We start from the raw sequence: 21,808 nt of genomic DNA on the forward strand, positions 1-21,808 counted from the left end.
CATAAATATGTAGTACAAAATGGCAGAAATATGTTTAAGGCCCTTTCAGAAATAGTTGGAAATTCTGTCATAATCCCAAGCCAAAATTTGTTTAATGATTTTGTTTGTACAGTAAAAACACTGCAATTCATAACATATATTAGTCTTGATTCTGAGCCAAGGGGTTTCTGGCAGCATTCCTTGGCGTTGCGTGGTGTGACGGCATGCGCAGTGTGAAGTACGCATGTTGTATGTTCAGAACCAAGACTGCAGTGATGTTGCTTGATGCAACATGGGCAAGTGCTGCCAGAAACACCTCAGATTTCATTCCTTATTTGAGCTTGAATTAATTTCTGGTCGTTGAGCCTTTTACTGTTGCCAAATCTTTCCAGACCCCCACATTCAGTTATGAGACCCCATATGGGGTCACTACCCACAGTTTAGGAAGCGCTGGTCTACAGCAGAGGTTTTTAGGGTTTATGAATTGATTTGGAGCTTGAATAGGGAAATGACTTTTTATGCTAACCTCCAACTGAAATTTCACATTTATTTCAATTATTTTAAAACATTTTTGTGAGAAGAGGTCCATATTTTTCATCAGACTGCAAAAGGGGTCCATGATGCACAAAAATGTTAACAACTCCTAGTCTGGAAAGAGAAGAGAAGAAGGCACAGGAAGAACATTGAGGCTTACCCGGAGTTAGAGGATTGAAAATGAATGGGGAGGATTCAGTAAAGGACAGTGGGTGTGTTGTACTACAGACAATCACACTACAGTTTGTAGGTTATGTTTCATGACACACAGAGATGAAAATTAATGACAGGGAAGAATTATCTGCTCATTTTTATAGTTTCCACCTGAAATTGATAGACTTAGTCCCTTTGACAGCACCTTCATCTCTCAGGTGGTCTTCACTGTCAGGATAACCAAGCGATCAGAGGCTTTTTACACATTGTGGAAAGATAGTTTTCCTTATTTGTGGAGGTCAAATGAGCTTGCTTTTCCCTCTGTCTGGAATTCAAAATAGTCAGCAGATTGTATAACATATTTCAGCCTTCTACGTGCTCTTAGAATTGCCCATGGGGAATTCTTAGGGATTGAACCTGGCCCTATGTGTCCAGTGACAGGAAGGAAGGCGTGGGAGTGGAAAACACACACACATATACATGGGAAAATATTATAAATATATAAAGTAAATACATTATATATAACATGTAAAGATATGTTCCCCAAACTCATAAACATTTCACTATTTTACCTTCGTCGTTTTGTGGGTCTCTTATCTATGGATTAGAGAAATATACTAATAAATGATAGACCTCTGGAATCATTGGTTGGAAATTTTAGCGAATTGATATCCACGGCACCCAGTTTACCAAATACTTCTTATCCGAAATTTAGGTCCTTGGAAAAGAATAGGGAAGATGTAGCATATCTTTTAGTATACCGATCTTACTGTTCCTTTCGTTCTTGGACCACCAGAGGCCATAGCTGGGAGGAAATCAACCTATTCTCCCTGGCACCATGCATCTTCATCTTTGTGCATGACCTCTCCCCCCAAACACATATATACTTCCCATCTTGTTCTCTCAGAACTATAATCAGAATCACAACTACCATTGCCTCTGAAAAGGGTATGTGCGCAAGTTCATCTAATGTTTCATTCACCATCTGTGTGACTTGTGACTTCCAGAGCACAACACCCTTTACTGGCCAGCATATTGTTTTCCTCCTTAGAATGTAAGCTCCTTAAGGGCAGAGACTATATTGCTTTTGTATTTGTATTCCCAGCACTAAGAGCTGTACCTGGTACATAGTAAGCACTTAACGAATGATTTTCATTCATTCCTTCATTCATATAATGATTTAGTTTTGTGACTTGTCTTGCTAGAATGATATTTTTAGACAGAAATGAGGGGAATTCTTCAAGGTACTACTTGAAGGAAAAGATTGTTTTTGCCTTTTTGTTTTAATACTAGTGCTTAGTACAGTGCCTGACACATATTAACTACTTAATAAATGCCTAATGATTGATTAATACTTAAAATGATTTTTTTCTCTACAACTTTTCGGTGCGCATTTATTTTCAACTTTAATCTAGTAAGTAATACTCTAGTGAGTAATCTAGTAAAAAAAAAGTAACAAATGTTGTAAACCCATGCCTCTAGTTTGAATGTGAAATGCTTGTTGGAAGTGTGTGGTCCTTTTGATTTCAAAGGGTTTACTGTGCTAGGTCATGCAGTGGGTAAACTGCTGGGCCTGGAGTCAGGAAGATTCATCTTTGTGAGTTCACATCCAGCCTCAGACGCTTACTAGCTGTGTGACCTTGGGCAAGTCACTTAAGCCTGTTTGCCTCCGTTTTCTCATCTGTAAAGTGAGCTGAAGAAGGAAATGGCGAGCCATTTTAGTATTTTTGCCAAGAAAACCCCAAATGGGGTCATGAAGAGACAGACATAACTGCAAACGATTGAACAATAACATTGTTAGTTCTAGCTTTCTTGAATTTTTACTGATAGTTGAGGATTTTGGTCAAAAGAAATTGGATAGATAGCATAAAGCTACATTCTGTTGTGAGTGGTCATGTAGTTCCAGGCATGAGGTGATGAGGGCTTGCACCTGGTTGGGGGCAGTATCAGGGAAGAGAAGGGGGCTTATAAGAGAGGTTGTAGAGGTGAAATTGACAGGCCTTGGCAATAGCTTGGATATGGGAGAATGAGAGAAAGTGAGGAATCCAAGATGACTCCTAGATTGGGAGTCTGAGAGACTGGGAGGATGATGTTGCCTTCTACAGTAATGGGAAAGGTAAATGTATAATCTACATATATGTATATGCATGTAAATATGCATACATAATCATGATAACAACTTTCATATAGTATTTACCATGTGCCAATAACCCTGGGAGGTAGGTGGTCTTATTATCTCCACTTTACAGATAAGGAAACTGAGGCAAGCAGAAATTAAGTGACTTACCCTGGGTCACACAGCTAGAGTGTCTGAGACTTAATTTGAACTCAGGTCTTCCTGACTCCAGACCCAATCTGTACCGTCTCACTGCTATATTCACATATGTAAATATGTATGTATATATGTATATTTGTGTAATGCATGTGTGTGAGTATATGTGTGTATCTGTATCATCAGAACCATCAGTTTATGGCAGTTTTCTTGTTCAGTCCATTTTAATCATGGAAGGGTGATACTGATTTATTTCAAAAGCAGATTTTTCCTCCTCTTGGGCTAGTTCTGTCAATTCAATGTTTTTACCTCAAACACTAGATTGGAGTATGCCTCCTAGAATGTTGAGCCAGAATCCTGGCCACTCACTAATAGCTCATTAATAAAGGACTTGGGGGCTTTGGGTTGGAAAAGCAGTAACAACTAAGCAGGAAGAGCCTTAGATTCAGTGTATCTTTAAAAGAGAATGACCTCCCTTTGGTCTCTCTTCTCATTTGCAGATTGAATGAAAGTTACTTGAGTCTATCCCTGGAAGGGGTTGGGGAGAAGCCTGATGCTCTTCTTACCCCAGGAGAAATGGCCAACTACAAGGGAACAGGAGCTTGTGTGAATCTAAGCCTGCAGTTGAGGTCTATGGCTGCCTTTCCTGTTTTATTTCTTTCCTGAGTGTAGGTGACTGAATACCAATCCTGAGACTGGCATGTCCAATTTTAGTGGCAACCTTATGAGTTCAAGAGGACAGAAACAATCTCCCCTGATGGCCAGGAGAATTTTTGCATCTGAAGGGATGACTATCAACAGTAGAAAAAGTCCAACCCCTTTCCAGCCTGGTCAGAGGCAATGGGGCTAGAAATGTTTGGACAGCGCTAAGCTTAAATGTAAATTACTCATTCAGAAGTGGAGCCAAGACAGACTCTTTGTCCCTGCTTTCAGAGAAGACATGGATGTTCTAAACTTCCTTTGGGATCAACTCCAGGATAACGAGAGAAAAACGACATTGGAAGTGGTGGAAATGTAGGGAAAACAAGCACGTCAAAATGTCCTTAATTTCCAGCTTGCCTCTCTAGAGATTCTAGGAATTATCCCTTGGATGAAAACAGGGCTCCTCTCAGTTGAGCTGAGTTAGTTTGCTCCCAATGGGAGAGCTTATTAACTTTTATAAATTTTCTGCTATATTCTGGTTTATAGAACTTTTCCAGTTTCCATTAACTATTTGCTTGGATAATTAGATTTACTCACTTTTTACTATTTGTGGTGGTCTTTTGTGCAACTAACCCTTGTGAGAAGGAGTCAAGCTCACAGGTGTAAGCTTAAGGTACTTTCCCTATTTAATTAATAGCAATCAGGAAAGCTAGCAGTTTTTGAACCTAAAACCCATGCCCCTAAAACAGCAATATTGGGGGAGGGGGCAGATAAGTGTAATTATAGTGTAATGCCCTCTCTCAGAGGAGAATAGACTAGCCTACCTCAAGGGCCCTTCTACTGTTCCCTTCAAGAAAGGCATCACAATCCACCTTGTAGAGGTACGGGCAAGATTCCAGGCATATTTAAACAACCCATGTGGACATACACAAACTACATGGGTGGCATACCCCTTACACTTGATTCATAGTATACATTGAGTATCTTTCTGCTTCTCCATTTGGTGAGACCCTAATGCTTAGAGTTTAAGCTTTAAGTTATTTCCCCTGGGCCTAGGTTAGGGGAGCAGCAGGGTATAAGATAGACAAATTGTATGAGAAAAGGTGTCCAAATCAAATCACCAAGCATTTATTTATTAAGTATTTACTATGTGTGAAGTGCCATGTTAAATACTGGGACTGTGAGTAGAAAGAGGGTCCCTGCCCTCAAGGAACTTACATTCTAATGAGAGAAGGCAACATATAAAAGGGAGTTGAAAAACAGGACATAGAGGGGAGAGAAAGTTGCCATGCAATGGCCCAATAGAGAATAACCAGACTTGGAGCCTGGAGAGGAATGAAGACATGGCTAACCTGAGCATTGTCCTTAAAATGGAGGTGGTGGGAGGTGCTAGTCAATCAGAGGAAGGGGTTACAGAAGATGAATGGACTTCCAGGGTGAGAATGCTCCTATGTCCTGGTAGAAAAAAAATCCAGAGTAAGGACCTGGAGAGGAACAAAGCCAAGTCCTCATTAAAGATCAGGCTTCACCAAGGACTGAACCGAGTCACCACATGCATAAGCCCAGAATCCAGAGGGGCCCCTTAATGGAGAGGGAGAAGGCACAGCTCCCCCACCCTTGTGGCCCAGCTGCAGATGTAATTGTTAGACTATTACATAAAACTGCGGATGCATGCTTTATGTTGAGGCCCACTTTTATATTATCTGGGCTGCTTTTCATGAGTATTTTCTAAAGAGAAAAATTAACAACCAAAAAATAAATATTTACCCTAGAGAAGCTTTTACTACTTGTCCAATCCTTTTATGTCTTAAGTTAGGAATGCTTAGGCCACTTAAAATGATTCTTCCTTTGTTCTTAGGTTTTTTCTTTTTATATTTCCATTTTTCTTCAGTTTTTATAAATTAAAATGAATTTTGTACACATGATATGTTTTATATTAATAAGTCTCAAAACCAAAGGATCTCTGTGCATGGAAAACCACCAAAATTGATAAATGATTCCAGTTCCTATCATGCTACCCTACCTTTCCTGTACATCTCAATATTTTATGAGTCGAATGTCACTTATGTGTATTTTCTATCTCCTCCTTAACTAGTTTATTGTATCCACAAAGGGAAGGGAGAGTTTTCAAAAACTTGGATCATTTCTGAGCAAAGACCAATGGAGGCAGGCTGACATACCAAGCTGATCTTTCTTAGGGCAGAGAATCATTTGGGAGTAGGGGTGACTTGAAACTTCTTCCTAAAAGGAAAAGAAGGCTTTGAATAAGATGCTTTATCTGCTAAAAACAAACTTCATGTCAAAGAAACAAGAAACCAAGAATGGACTAACCATGGGTGGTATAGAAGATGAATGAAGTGAGGCCAACAAGGATTTTTAAAAAAAAGTTATTAGGGAATACATCACCACCTTGTTCCCAAATAAACTTGAGGGAGAAAAGTGCTGAGAGACTAGAGAAAAACAAAACAAAACCCTCACCCTGGAGAAAACAGCAGATGTTTTCCTTCAAGAAGGATTACAACAGGGCAGCAAAGAGATGCAGTAAGACCCTTCAGGGAATTCAGTCATTTCATCAGATGCTTTAAGAGAGTCTATTTAGAGAGACACAACTGTCCCTATTAGGATGACAGGACTCGACCTGAATGGGTTTTTGTAGAAATGAACCATAAGGAAGATTGTAGTGAAAAGATCGCCTGGGAACTATTCTGTTAGGAGAGGAGAGAGGGTGCCTATTTATGGCACTAACCAGGATGTAGCAGAGCTAGGAAAGATAATTATGGTGCATCCAATGGATGCAATAGAATGAGAAATCTGAACAATTATGTTCCTTAGTAACACTCATTTTTATCACTGCTTTCAGATTAAACCTGGGAGGCAATATGACATTGTAGATAGAAAGACAACCTCAGAGCCAAGAGGGTCTGTGTTCAAGTCCCAACTCTGACAGACACTGATTGTGTAACTCTGGAAAAGTAGCTTAATCTTTCAGTCCTCCAAGACACAGATCAGCAAATGATGGCTGGTGGGCTACTCGTAGCCTGCAAGCTAAGATTTTTTACATTTTTAAATGAAGCAAGCCACATAAAGGCAGCCAGTGGTTTGCTGACTTCTGTCCTAGGTGACTCTCTAAGAGTATAGATTAGAGAAGATGCCAACACATTGGTAGAGGTGGTTTCCCCCAATGGGAACCCTCTATACCAATGAAGGGCAGCTAGGTCACACAGTGGATAGAGTGCTGGGCCTGGAGTCCAGAAGAATCGTCATCCTGAGTTCAAATCTGGCCTCAGCCACTTCCTAGCTGTATGACCCTGGGCAAGTCACTTAACCCTATTTGCCTCAGTTCCTTATCTGTAAAATGAGCAGGAGAAGGAAATGGCACACCACTCTAGTGTCTTTGCCAAGACAGCCCCAAATGGGGTCATGGACAGTTGGATGTGACTGAAATGATTAAATGACAATAACAACACACCAATGAAATATCAAGCCTGGTCTCTATTCCTGTTTTTAAACAAAGATGCCAAAATGGAAAACTTACTGATTTCTGAAGACTTCGGGTCTACAGTCCCACATCAATACAAAAGAGTCTCTCCTTAGAAAGAAAGCGAGTGTTTCAAGTTAACATATCCATGTCCACTACTTTCCTTTTTAAAAAATTTCAACTTAGTGACTTGCTTCATTGAAGGTGTCAGAAACTTCCTGAATGAGGACTAAAAATGGAACGAAATTTTCCATTTGAGTTCAGACAAGATAAAACTGGTGATAATACTTTTTGGATGCTCAAGTTGATCAGAAAGGAAGAAAGAAATGAGAAAGTGAGAAAAAGAAAGGAGAGAAGAAGAGATAAAAGAGAAAGGAGGGAAAGAAGGAATAAAGGAAAGAATGAAAGAAAAAGGAGAGAAGGAATAGAGAAGAAAGGAATTAAGGGAAAAAAGATGGAAGGAAAAGAGGTTCTATTTATATGCACTTAGCATATAAAGGGTATAATTCACAGCATTTTATTGATTCCAACTATAACCTTGTAATATAGGTGCCGTTATTACCCCCTTTTACAGATAAAGAAATTGAGGCTGAGAGAAATCTCTTGGGTCGCTGGGCTAGTAATTAATTGTCTGAGTCAATATTTGAACTCTGACTTCAGGTCCAACACTTTATCCACTAAGCCACCTAGCTCACTTTCTCCTATGCTTTTTCCTTCAATCCTACCTTCTCCATAATTGCTAATCTTGTTTTTTCTCTACTCAACTTGTGTGCCTTGCCCATAGCATCAATTGTAGACAATACAATGCTTCCTTGTATATTGACGGCACTTAGTGCAAAGCAGTAAACACACACCCACCAAAAACTGCATATTTATATGTGCATGTTCAGTGTCGTTGCCCTTGGGGACAGAGACCTTCTTTAAATCTTTTGTAAACCTTCTTCCACTCCATTTCTCCCTTGCCCAGGAAAACTTGATAAAGTCAAGTGACTTTATTTGGCAAGAAATACATATAGATGTTAACTTGACATCTTCTATTAGTTCACAATATATAGATCAATTCATAACTGAACAAATTTGTTTAGAGTTTAGATTGGAAGAATAATGAAGATTTTTCAAATCTTTCATTTGTAGATAGAACACTGGGTTTGGAATCAGGAAGACTCATTTTCGTGATTTCAAATCTGGCCTCAGACACTAGCTGTGTGACCCTGAGCAAGTCATTTAACCCTATTTGCCTCAGTTTCCTCATCTGTAAAATGAACAGGAGAAGGAAACTGCAAACCACTCCAGTATCTTTGCCAAGGAAACCCCAAATGGGGTCACCAAGAGTTGGGTGTGACTGAAATGAATCAACAACAAAGACTCATTGCATTCTTAGAGTATATAAGCATTTGAAATTTCCAATGAAAATAGGTCATACTCCACTCTCATCACTTCCTTCCTAACATATTTTGTTTTCCAACTATTAACACTGTTGCAAATTAAGAAAGAACTTCACATGTATATCTAGATTATTATAGTATTCAAATTTTGGACACATTTTTAGAAAATTAGATGAAAAACCTACTTGTGTCCAAGAACTGACTGGAAGGAGAATTTTGTCCCTTAGAGACTTCTTGCAAAGTTTGATACATTTAAGAGCAAGTCATTGATGTCTCTACCAGGAATTCTGGGAAACATGGTTTCATTTTCCAGTAGAGCTAGATTCTAAAATCACATTTGGAAAAATGGCATTTCCCCCCATATTCAAAATTTATGAGTGTCTCCTTCACATACAGGATCATTTCTATAATTGTGACCATCTATCTGCAGTCAGCTTCCTTTTATTTTAACGGCACCATTGGACTTTTGATTAATCAAGAATATAATTATCAGCGACCATGACTTTGTATTAGCACCCAGAAAGGAATGTTAAGAAAGGGAGAACTACTAGAGAGACGTATCCTATTGGTAACCATTGCCAAGTAGTAGAAAACATCCCAATTCAGAAAGGCTTGTGTGCATGTATCTAGGTGTTGATCTAATTCCTCATCCCATTGCAAAGAAGACAGTGTCTAGTACATATTTAGGATCACATGGAACATCTGTAAATTTCTCCCTTCTTGCACAGCAGTGGTTTCTAGCTGCCTGGCATTTATTACAATTCGGAAGGTTAATAACTTACGTGTAGATGTCATTTGTTCTTAAGTTAAGGACCTCACTTATTAGATACATCACAACAATTATGGTATTGCTAGAAAACTTGACATAGGCAATATCTTGAAGAAAGGAAAATATTAAGTGTTGGAGTATGAGTGCTAAGAACTTGGGCTGCCATGTTGTCCTTGCTCTGGCCAAGTTTTCCTTTTCAGGTGGTTAGGACCCCAGTGTTTCTTTGGTGCTAGAAACAAATATGACAACTCTACCAAAGGGTGTCTGTGACCTATAAGGAAAGCTGTCTTTGCTTAATCATGATGCACTGAGGTAGAGAGATGGGATGACTACTGTTCACCAATATTTTAATTTATGGCTTTTATCATAGATCAGGCTATAGTCTGTTTTAATAATTAGCACCAAATATAGTCAATACATTATCTCTTTCCCTTTTTTTTTTCACTTGTCCAAAGGGCAGCAAGCCTTGAACACTTTTTCCAGATATGTTTGTGGAACTATTAGGTACGTGTTCCATCATTTTCAGTCATGTCTAGCTCTTTGTGACCCCCTTTGGAGTTTTCTTGGTAAAGATACTGGAGTGATTTGCCATTTCCTTCTCAAGCTCATTTTACAGATGAGGAACTGAGGCAAACAGGGTTAAGTTATTTGCCCAGGGTCATACAGCTAGTAAATGTCTGAGGCTGGATTTGAACTCAGGAGGATGTCTTCCTGATTCCAGGCCCAGTGCTCTATCTACTGTGCCACCTAGCTGCCCCTGAACTATGAGGTAATATTGTTCAGTGGAGACAAAACTTATTGGAACTAATGTACATGAATCCCACTGCCCACACTCATTTCCTCCATTCTGAGACTGCTCATAAGTATCTATACATTAAATGCAAGGTTGTTGGGGAAGGAAGGCTGAATCAGTGATATAAAATATTTTAGGCACTAGGGACAAAAGGTACCCAGAGATGTGGAGCTTTTCTGGTAGCTAGCATGAATTGTCCTCATGTGAATATATGTCAACATTAAAGGTTACACTTACCCTGGGTATGGTCTTGCCTGAAAGGCGTGTGAGCAGCTTGGCCTGGAAGATGCTTATCATCTGGGTTAATTTGGAGAAAGTGAAGAGATTCAGAATTCTTTGGGAACACCTCCTTGTACCTTTCCTCTGGAATTGTGTTTTCAATAAGAAATGGATGTGGCTTTGTCTCAGTCAGAACTAGGGGAATGGATGACCTTAGGATATGGAGGTTGTATGAATGACTCTACTTGGAGAAACAAGAATTTTTGATGTAATGATTTTTGATACTAGGACAGAAACTTCCCAGGGCACCCAAAGACTGTTTCTGAATTCTGAGCGAATCTACCATCCTTCCTCAGTTCTATTACTAGTGACTGTCCTAGCTTGTAAAATCATAGAATAGACATGCTTTTCATCATCATTCATTCATTCAACTATTTATTCCTTAATTTATATTTATGTAACCATCCATTTATTTATTCACTCATTCATTCTTTTCTTTATTTTTACAAGTATTTATTATCTCTGCCACTCCCCCCAACAGAACAATAAAAAATTAAAAATAAAAAACTCTCTTAATAAATATGCATAATCCAGCAAAACAAATTTCCTTATTGGTCATTAGACATTGCTTTTCATGGATATCTGTAAGTTCTTTTGTGTTTTAATGGTTTCATCTGCAAGGCTATACCCATGTCTTTTTACAACTCATCTATATCTTGCTATGCTATCAGATTCTTGCCTATGTTCTTTTCCTAATCTCCAGTGGAACCAAAGTTTTCTAGATATTTCAATAATTGGCAGATATGCACCAGGCCATCCATTATCCCTTTCCCTTGCTACATGACTTGCCCACTTTCTCTTTCAGTTATCCATGTCCTTTAGGATGCCATTTACACTTCTCTTTTTAACCTGCACATTTTATTTTAATTAACAACTTCAGAATAGTTTCAAATATAATAATGTACCCAAAATATGCTCCAAAATACAGTGTAATGTACCTTCTCATAAAATGCAAACTTTCTTTTCATGATGGATTGCATCCATTTTTTTTCACTACCTTGATGTAAAAGGAATTAAATGCTGCATCCTGGCACATAGAAATTATCTGAACTGAAATAGGATGACTGCCTCCAATTAGCCACTTAAACTCCCATTTTCCATGTTGGTTAAAAGGCAAAATTTGGGAATTTTACTTAATTGTAGCAAATGCAAATTTACATATTTAAAAAGGTAGTTTTGGATGGAATAATGTTCTGGAAGCATTAAGACAGAAAGCTTGAGAAACAACAACCAGTTCTACTATTGATGCACTTAATGTCAACAACGAACAAGGGATTTCAAAATAAATATCACCTATATCATATTTGCAGAATCACTCCCAAAATAATGCAATAAGAAAATAAAAACAATTTTTGCCCTCCTTTCAAACAATTTCCCCCAAATGAGGCAGCTAGAGGGTGCAGTGGATAAAGCATTGGACCTACAGTCAGGAAGATCTGAGTTCAAATGTGACTTCAGATACTTACCAGCTGTGTGACCCTTGGCAAGTCACTTAACCTCTGTTTGCCTTTGTTTCTTCAACTGTAAAATGGGGAAAAAATAGAACCTCCTTCCTATTTTTGAAGATCCAATGAGGTAATATTTATAACATAGTAACTGGAAAACAGTAGAACCTAAGAGAAAAACAACAACAACCCAGCATTGACTGGTAAGTGAGGTCTAGTCCATGTGCTTTAGACCTTCTCCTTCCTTCCTTCTATTTAAATGTGTCTTTCATCTTTATCTCCTTGTATATTTTAGAATGAAATGTCTTAATGGTGCCTCTGTTCTTATTTTGTTGTTCTTAATTGTATGGTTGTCTTTCTCTCTTTAGTTCTCCCTCCCTCCCCCACAATTTATTTTCTTATTTGTGTTTTCTTTGGAATCTATATTCAAGTCCTTTTCTTGTCTTTCTCTTGTCCAGGGTATTTGCAAAGCAAATAATCTCCTCATATCACTATTTATTCATTCATTCATTAACTTATTAATTAATTAATTTATTTACTTATTCATTCAATCATTTATCTATCCACTAATTAACTTATTCATCTATCTATCTCTCTATCTGTCTGCATTTGTAGGAATGATTCAGACCTGTTAAACTTTATCATAGACTTGAATTTTGTATAAGATCTGTATCTTTTGATCATCAACTTCCAACAATTTCTGTAAAGTGATGGACATATAGCATGGACATTAAATCATATCTCTCCCCTTTGAAGCTGCCTGCACTATTTCAGATGAATAATAGAATTTGGGGGTTACTCTATACTTTTATTAAGTACCTACTGTGTGAAATGCTCTATGTTAGATAAAATGAACATGACCTTATGTAGAGCATGGCCCCACAGCATATCATTTTTGGTGGTACTAATTTGCATATATTTAATTTCATAAGATCATAGACGTAGAGCTAAAAGCAACCTTAGAGACAAAACTTTCACCGTATAGAGGAAGATACTAAAACCCAAAGATGTTGTGACTTGCGAAAGGCCACACAGTGAACATCTAAACTCAGGTTTTCTGAACCTAAACCCTTCGCTCTGTCTGTTCCCAGCAAAGATGGGTTTTCTGCAGCTTTGTCTACTCAGGGATGGGTAACCTGCAGCCTTAAGGCCACATGTGGCCCTCCAGGTCCTCAAGTGTGGCTCACAGAAATGTTCTGTGAAGTTTGGATTCTGTCAAAGGGCCACACTTGAGGACCTAGAGGGCCACATGTAGCCTCAAGGCCACAGGTTCCTCACCCCTGGACATGATACCAGGAATCTAGACGAAAACTGCAATAGTCAAGAAGTTTTCTGGGTCTCACTAACTTTTCTCCTGGAAACTCCCTAGTGGTTGGTTGGTAAGAAACTTGTGTCATTGTCCTTTCTATTTCTTCTTAGCCCACACCTCCTCCATACCTTTGTCATATGTGAGTGCATCTGTATCCTTAGGCCAGGCCAGTTTTCAGGATGGCAATGCCTATTTGGAGCTATACTGCCTGGAACACGGCATCCAGCCCAATGGGCAGATGCAAGGGACAAGACCATTGGGGGAGATGACGTGATACCTTCTTCAGTGAAATGGAGGCTGGAAAGCATGCTCCCCATTCCATGTCTGTAGACATGGAACCAACTGTTACTGATGAAGTTTGAATTGGAACGTACCAATTCAATTGGAACAGCTTCAGCCTGAGCAGCTGATCACTGGCAAGGAAGATGCTGCCAATAACTATGCCTGTGGACACTACTACTAGCAAGGAAATCATTGACGTGTTTCTGGACAGAATTTGGAAGCTTGCTGATCAATGAACAGATCTTCAAGGCTCCTTGGGTTTCCATAGCTTTGGTGGTGGGACTGATTCTGGTTTTACCTCTCTTTTGATGGAACATCAGTCCATTGATTATGGCGAGAAAGCCAAGCTGGAGTTCTCCATTTGCCCCTTTCCTCAGATTCCCACAGCTGTAGTTGAGCCCTACAACCCCATTCTGACCATTCATACCATCCTGGAACATTCTGATTGTACCTTCCTGGTAGGCAACAAAACCAGAAACCTTGATATTGAATGCCCAACCTACACTAATATGAATCACTTTATTAGCCAAATTGTACCCTTTATCACTGCCTTTCTCTGATTTGACAGTGCCCTGAATGTTGGTCTGGTGCCCTATCCTTGTATTCATTTCTCTCTAGCTACACATGCCCCAGTCATTTCTACTGAGAAAGCCTACCATGAGCATCTGACTGTAGCAAAAATCACCAGTGATTTCTTTGAGCCTGCCAACCAAATGGTGAAGTGCAACCCTCTACAGTAAATACATAGCTTGCTGCCTATTGTACCATGGTGATGTGGTTCCTAAAGATGTCAATGCTGCCTTCACTACAATCAAGAAAAAGCATGCATCTAGTTTGTGGATTGGTGCCCAACTGGTTTCAAGGTTGGCATCAATTACCAGACTCCCACAATGGTTCCTGGTGGTGACCTGGCCAAGGTACAGTGGGCTATGTACATGTTGAGCAACACTATAGCTATTGCTGAGACCTGGGCTCACCTGGATCACAAGTTCGATATGGTGTATGCCAAGCATGCCTTTGTTCGTTGGTATGTGGGGGAGAGCATGGCTGAAGGAGAGTTCTCTGAGACATGGGAAGATATGACTGCCCTAGAGCAGGATTATGAGGATGTTGGAGCAGATAGTCCTGAGGGGAAAGATGAAAGTGAGGAATACTAATTTGTATGTTATCTTTTTCTTCACAATAGGTCTATCTCCTTTTTTCTGTTCTGTGAAAATGTCCTCTGGGGTCATTAAATAACAATAAAAGTGTGATACTTGCCAAAAAATCTGGATGCTTGGGCATATTTGCCTCAGTTGGAAAATAAGAGGTTCAGTGACTTGTCTTTGTTTCTTTCTTTTCTTTCCTTTCTTTCTTTCTTTCTTTCTTTCTTTCTTTCTTTCTTTCTTTCTTTCTTTCTCTCTCTCTCTCTTTCTTCCTTCCTTCCTTTCCTTCCTTCCTTTCTTTCTTTCTTTCTTTCTTTCTTTCTTTCTTCTTTCTTTCTTTCTTTCTTTCTTTCTTTCTTTCTTTCTTTCTTTCTTTCTTCTTTCCTTTCTTCCTTCCTTCCTTCCTCCCTTCCTCCCTCCCTCTCTTTCTCTTTCTTTCTTCCTTTCTTCCTTCCTCCCTTCCTTCCTTCCTTCCTTCTTTCCTTCCTTCCTTTCTTCCTTCCTTCCTTCCTCCCTTCCTCCCTCCCTTCCTTCCTTCCTTACTTCCTTCCTTGTCTTCTAAAAGAAGACAAAAATTCCAATTTTAAAGGCACTCAGAAGCAACTATCTACTCATGTTATTTCCTAAATCCAGGCAATCATCCTTACAAAAGTTCTCATAAATTTAGAATGAAGCATGGAATAACTCAGTTGTATGAACTTAATGCTCAGAAGTTTTATCTAGATAATGGAGGGCATAGCTAAGTTAGGATTAAAGCCACCCAAGTGTTACAAATGAACAAATGTGGTCAAAATTAGAAAAGGACAAAAGGAAAGCTGCTCATACAAATGAGTTTACAGCATTTTGGCACTGTTTTGCTCTTGGCTCCACATAGTTGTTCAGTGTCCAGAATGCTGTGAGGCCCAGAGAAAACAAAGGGAGTAGAAGCAGACAGCACTGGACCTGGAGGTAGGAAGGCCTGGGTTCAAATCAGGACTCTGACATTTAACTAGCTATGGGACCCTGTTGGCCTCAGTTTCTTTATCTTCAAAATGGAAGTAATAATAGCACTTATCTCCCAGGGTTGTTGTGAGGACAAAATGAGATAACATTTACTAAATGTTTTATAAACCTTACAGCGCTATGTAACTTCCAGCTATGATAATGATGGATTGGGAAATATTTGACTGAATTTTTCCACTTTCACCTAGATTTAGCACTACATAGATACAGCCTATGCGTATGTTGGGAAACATAGGAAATGAATGTGGTTTGGCAGAAAATAGATCAGGTCATATGTGGGTAGCCTCATTCCCTCTCCTCTTCATACTTCTCTCTGCTCTGTAGCTCTGAGAGAGTGAAAGGAGATTCAATGATCAGAGAATCATTGATTTTAGAGGTGGAAGGGACTTTTGAGACCACCTAGTCCAACACAGTCATTTTGCAGATGAGGAAACTGAGTCCCAGAGAAGTTGTGTACTTTATCTATGATCACACAGGTGGTGAGTAGCAGAGCCAGAATTAAAGTCGAGATATTCTTTCTTCTGTCCCCTGTTGCCTTGAAGAGAAGCTCTCAAGTTAAGTGTGTGTGTGTGTGTGTGTGTGTGTGTGTGTGTGTGTGTGTGTGTGTTTATTAAATGTAGCAGGTAAAAGAGGAAAGGCAGAGAGAGCTCTGGCCCAAGAATGGAGTTGTAACAGTATGCTGCTGTATATTCAAAGTCCTCATTGGGTTTTGGGTTTCCTTCCTTTAACCCCACTCCATGCAACTGTAGACAAATAATCTTGTGGTAGGTCACTTACTTCCACTGAAAGTCAAGAAGGGATAAGAAAACACTCCTCACTCCTGGGCATCCCCTTTGGCAAGAGGGAGAAGCAGGAAGTGATGATGGACTGGTAAATGGGAAAATGGCTTCCCTTCTAGAGGGATGTAAGGGGAAGAGAAAGATAGGGACCGAGTTCATGCATTTCTGTTGGTCACTATCTCATCTTCCCCTGGCCTGCCTGGGTCTCCCTCATGTCTTCCTTCAGCTGAGTACTTTGGTTCCATGCTCATTCTCAGCTTCTCCATCCTCTGTTCCTCCCCACCTGAGAATACTTGTAAGCCAGGAAGGGTTTCAGACACATGGATGCTGAGTGGCATTCCTTCATCCTCAAGACTTCCAACTGCCTGTGTAGGCTTTTCTGCAGAAATGTTCTTGGTTTCTCCACATAGGGTGTTGACGTTCACCCCAATCTCACAGGAACTTTGGGGACACTGGGGAATGATGACACCTTAGCCTATGACTTCTGCATGGTAATGAATCTAGAAGCAGGGGTAATGGAACAATATGAGACAAAGTGATTTTAAATGTTATGACTGTGATTTTTATCCCTTAAATTCTACTCTTCTAGAGCTGTGGCCCAGTTCTATTTTTCAGCTCAGGGAATTTTTTTTTTCCAGTAGCCAATGATGGTGAAGCCTTTTGAAAATCAGACATAGGGAAATACACAGAGGAGTGGACCACATGAGAGTTAAAAGGGATGTTAGTGGGCATCCATCTAGGTACAAATACACACATGTTAGGTCAGAAGAGAAACCTGATTTCAAACCTATCTATATTCATAGTTGATATAAACCATTCTGGACAGGTTTTCTACTTAAATCTTCCAAGGAATGAATCTTCTGTCGATCTCTCTTCATCCCAGAGCTCATCAAAATTGTGTGAGGGTAGTTGTGAAAAAGGAACTTAGATCATTGTTTCTACTCATTCACTCTGGAAAAAGACATATTTGTGGGACTAGAAAAATACATCAAAGATGGGATGTCAATGTGGAATAGTAGAAAGAGCCCTTCTCAGAAGTGTTGGATTCAAATCCTGGGACTGGTGCCTATGAGATGTCATCTTTTTGGTTAAGTAGCTTATGCTCTCTGAGCCCCAGTTTCAATATTTTAGAATGAAAATAATGTTTATACCATTCACTCCACATGGGTTTCTGTGAGAGTTGTGTTCATATGGAGGGAGAAACCTTATTTTTTCTTCCCTACTTCCCCTCCCATGCAGTTATAAACTACATAAATTCTGGGAAGAAAGCCTACTCAGACTTTCGTTCTCAAGTACATTAAATGCTCTGCATACAGTAGGTGCTTGATAAATGCTAGTTGAATTGGTTGAAATTATCAGAATCGGGCTGTATGAAGTAATGGGGGGGGGAATTGATGTTTTGCCCAACCTAAACATTTTGAAGAGTATATTATGAAACAGAAATTACTTTATGCACCAAGAGTTCCTCTGAAGAAACAAAAAATGACACACCTATTCAGGATGACCTGGTTCCATGTAGAAATAAAATCAATGAATTTTTCTTTAAACCTTGCGCATTTTACAGCCTCTCTCTTATCCTCCTGAGAGTAATAAATCCTTTATTGTCAAGCAGCTCAGTTGCCAAAAGGGAAAATCCTAATGAGATTTTGGAAGTTAAATGAGAAAAGGTTCACGGTTTTGAAAGAAAGGGGCCCTCTTGTTGTGGAGTGTAATTTACTCAAAGACTGACGCAGGGACCTTCCTTTTACACAAACGCTTCCAAGCACCTTAATAACCCTGGAGTAAATTAGCAAAGGGAAGCCAACATTCCCCCATTACAATCAAATCTGCCAGCATTCTTGGCAAAGCCAAATCTACTTATAAAAAGTATTTGGATTATTTCAAATGTCTCTGGGCTAGAGACAAAATGTGAGAACAATAAGAGAGAAAATGTAATTTTCACTAACTCAATCATTTTAACCATCATTTCAAGATTTTAATAATAGAAAGAATTTATTAGCCTTTAATCTCTCATAGCTCTTTAGGTACTAGAAGATAATATAGGCCTAATATCCAATCCACATGCAAATGCTATGTAATGGGGGACCATCCAATGATGACCCAGTCCTGGTAATATAGGTAGGGAACCCATGGGATGTTTGGCATGTCTGTTCCTGGAAGTGCATGATGATGCATAATGGAGGGGCCCAGCTCTCAGCTTTGTTCCACGCACAGGGATTCTGGGATTTTTTAACATGTACAGGGTTCAGATGGGCTGTTAGACCACAATTAAAAGTCCATACAAAAGGCCCCATGGAGAAACACTTTTTCCTTCATGCTAGTCATGAGGTACAAGCAAGACTCCTTGAACTCTGGTGGGCTGGTGGAAGGGTGCCCTTCCTCACTACTGAGGTGCCTAGGAGGTGCAATGGACAAGGTGTTGAGCTCAGGAGGCTTGAGTTCGGCTCTTCCCCAGCCATATGGCCCCATGTAAGTCATGTGACCTTGGTCAGTCTCTGTTTGCTTATCTGTAAAATACAGGTAATGATAGTACCTTCCTCATGGGGTTGATGCGAAGGTCCAATGGCATAACCTAGTAAAGTACTTTGAAAACTTTGAAGCCCTATAGCAGTAAATGCGAACTATGGATTATTATTGTTGTTTTTGTTCCCATTGTTATAATTATCAGACCCTTACTAGCTGTGTGACCCTGGGCAAGTCACTTAACCCTGCTTGCCTCAGTTTCCTCATCTGTAAAATGAGCTGAAGAAGGAAATAGCAAACCACTCTAGTATCTTTGCCAAGGAAACCCCAAATGGGGTCATGAAGAGTCAAAAACAACTGAACAATGATTGAACAACAACAAAATGATGATGATGACGACCCATGGCTATGTGGCTTCCTGCCTAACCCTCTGTTTGTTGTGTTTGTATATGCTTTTCTTTGATACAGGGCTTTGTGAAATTTCAGAAGTTCAAGGAACCAGAGTCTATAGTAATTTATTGTCAGCCAATTTTAGTGTGAGATACAGCCCCACTTCAATAGTAAAGACATCCTGTGCTGCAAACAGGGGAATGGCTTCTTCCATCAGCCTAGCTGCATTAGAAGCACACTTGGTGGGGCAAATGCCTTGTAATAACTTCTTTAAGCTTGAGTGCACACTCTCACAGGGATTGGAGTAGTGGAAGGGTTAATGTGTCCAGATTCAGGGGGATGTATTTGTATTTTCGTTCTTAATATATCTTTTCAGTAAATAATCTTTAATAAAAACTAGTGCTAGTTATTTTAACTAAAATAATTTAGCTTAATAAATGTCAATTGATTAAATTGACAGTGTAATGCTAAACAATGTTATAGATGACATCAAGAACATATTAATTAGCATAAAGTGAAATAATATTTCAGAGAAAACACTAGAATGGGATACTTGAGCCTATAGCATTAAGACTTTGTAAATCTTCAGGGCCGCTCCCAGAACCCTCAGGAGTAGATGGACCTGGAAGTGCTCTGGGGAGAATAAATCCAGAGTCTGGTTACATATGGGGATTCAGCTAGGCTTTATATTGTTCCTTTTGCCATTGAAAGGACCTATTCAAGAGACTCTCTACCGTGGATTGGATTGATATTGGATTCCTTAGTTTTGTTATTGGATTCCCATGTTTTTACAAAACTAGCTATTTGTTTTCTCTCACTTGTTCTTTTTCTCTTTTCTAAAATTCTAGAAATTAATTCTATTTTAATGGGTCCTTTTGGCCTTCAGGCTAAGTTTTTTAAAGATTTTGTTTGTCATTATTCAAGATGTGAAGTTCTAGAGAAGGCACATAACATAAGCTGACCTTTCTAGTTTGTGTGCAGTTGCGCTAAATCATGAGGCAATAAATAACTGCAAAAACTGTACCTCAATAAAGTTCTGTGTAGAGTATAAGTGAAAAGCTTAGAAATCTGAAGGAACAGGAACCCCAGTGATTATCTAACCTGACCTGCCCAGGTCGTAGAGCTCAGTTCTTACAAACAAGTGCAGGAAAGTTGAAATGCTAAATACGTCTTTTACTGACTATAATGCCATGAAATTATATATGATTCAAAAAGAATTATAAAGTAATATGAAACTACATACTTTAATCCTAGGGAACAGATAAATCAGAGACTAACTCATAGGAATAATAGAAAATTTCATCAAAGAAAATAACAATAATGAGACAATGTAACAAAACGTGGGATGCAGTCAAAGTAGTCCTTAGGAGGGAATTTACAGCTCTAAATTCTTTCATCAACAAGAGAAGGAAAGAACAGGTTCACAATTTGGGCATACAACTTAAAAAAATCACACGAGAAAACCAACAAATTAAAAACCTCAAGGAATACCAAAGTAGAAATTCTAAAGATCAAAGAAATTATCAACAAAATCAAATGATTAAATCAAACTAGGAGCTGCTTTTAAAAATAAAATAATAAACCATTCACTAATTTCAGTTTTAAAAAGAAAAAAAATCCCAAATTATTTTTTTGTGGTGGCAACAAATTGGGAATGAATTCTCCATCAATTGGAGAAAGAATGAACAGATAAAAAAGATGAAAGGATGATTTTAGAGAATTCTGGGAAGACTTCTATGAACCAATGCAGAGAATTGATCAAAACCAGGATATCAATTTATATAATAATAACATTTTAAAGGGGGAAAAAACCTTTGAAAGACTTGAGAACTTTAATGCATTAACCAAAAACAATTCCAGAGGACTAACTGATAAACCATTTGACCCTCTGATAGAGAAATGATGAACTCAAGATGCAGAATGAGACATACATCTTTGGACATGCCCAATTTGGCAATTAGCTTGCTTAACTATGTATGTTTGTTAAAAGGGCTTTTAAAAAAATTTTCTTTTCTTTTTTTTTATTTAAATTTATTTATTTAACATATTTGGTTTTCAGCATTGATTTTCACAACAGTTTGAATTACAAATTTTCTCCCCATTTCTACCCTCCCCCCCACTCCAAGATGGCGTATATTCTGGTTGCCCTGTTCCCCAGTCAGCCCTCCCCTCTATCACCCCCCTCCCCTCTCATCCCCTTTTCCCTTCCTTTCTTGTAGGGCAAGATAAATTTCTACGCCCCATTGCCTGTGTATCATGCAAAAACCTTTTTTTGTTTTTGAACATCTGTTTTTAAAACTTTGAGTTCCAAATTCTCTCCCCTCTTCCCTTCCCACCCACCCTCCCTAAGAAGTCGAGCACTTCCACCTAGGCCACGCATGTATCATTATGTATAACCCTTCCACAATACTCATGTTGTGAAAGGCTAACTACATTTTGCTCCTTCCCAACCCATCCCGCTTTATTGAATTTTCTCCCTTGACCCTGTCCCCTTTCCAAAGTGTTTGTTTTGATTACCTCCACCCTCATCTGCCCTCCCCTCCATCATCCCCCCCCTTTTATTTTTTTTTATCTTCCTCCCTCTTCTTTCCTGTGGGGTAAGATACCCAACTGAGTATGTATGATATTCCCTCCTCAGGCCAAATCTGATGAGAACAAGGTTCACTCATTCCCCCCTCACCTGCCCTCTCCCCTCCTCCCACAGAACTG

General features: G+C 39.1%; 1 pseudogene; it reads left to right on the forward strand.

Annotated features, from left to right (window-relative positions):
• Window positions 1-203: 203 nt before the first annotated feature.
• LOC118854664 lies at window positions 204-14,477 on the forward strand (annotated as a pseudogene).
• The last annotated feature ends 7,331 nt before the right edge of the window (window positions 14,478-21,808 follow it).

The sequence above is a fragment of the Trichosurus vulpecula genome, chromosome 6, assembly GCF_011100635.1.
Source record: "Trichosurus vulpecula isolate mTriVul1 chromosome 6, mTriVul1.pri, whole genome shotgun sequence".
Classification (NCBI taxonomy): domain Eukaryota; kingdom Metazoa; phylum Chordata; class Mammalia; order Diprotodontia; family Phalangeridae; genus Trichosurus; species Trichosurus vulpecula.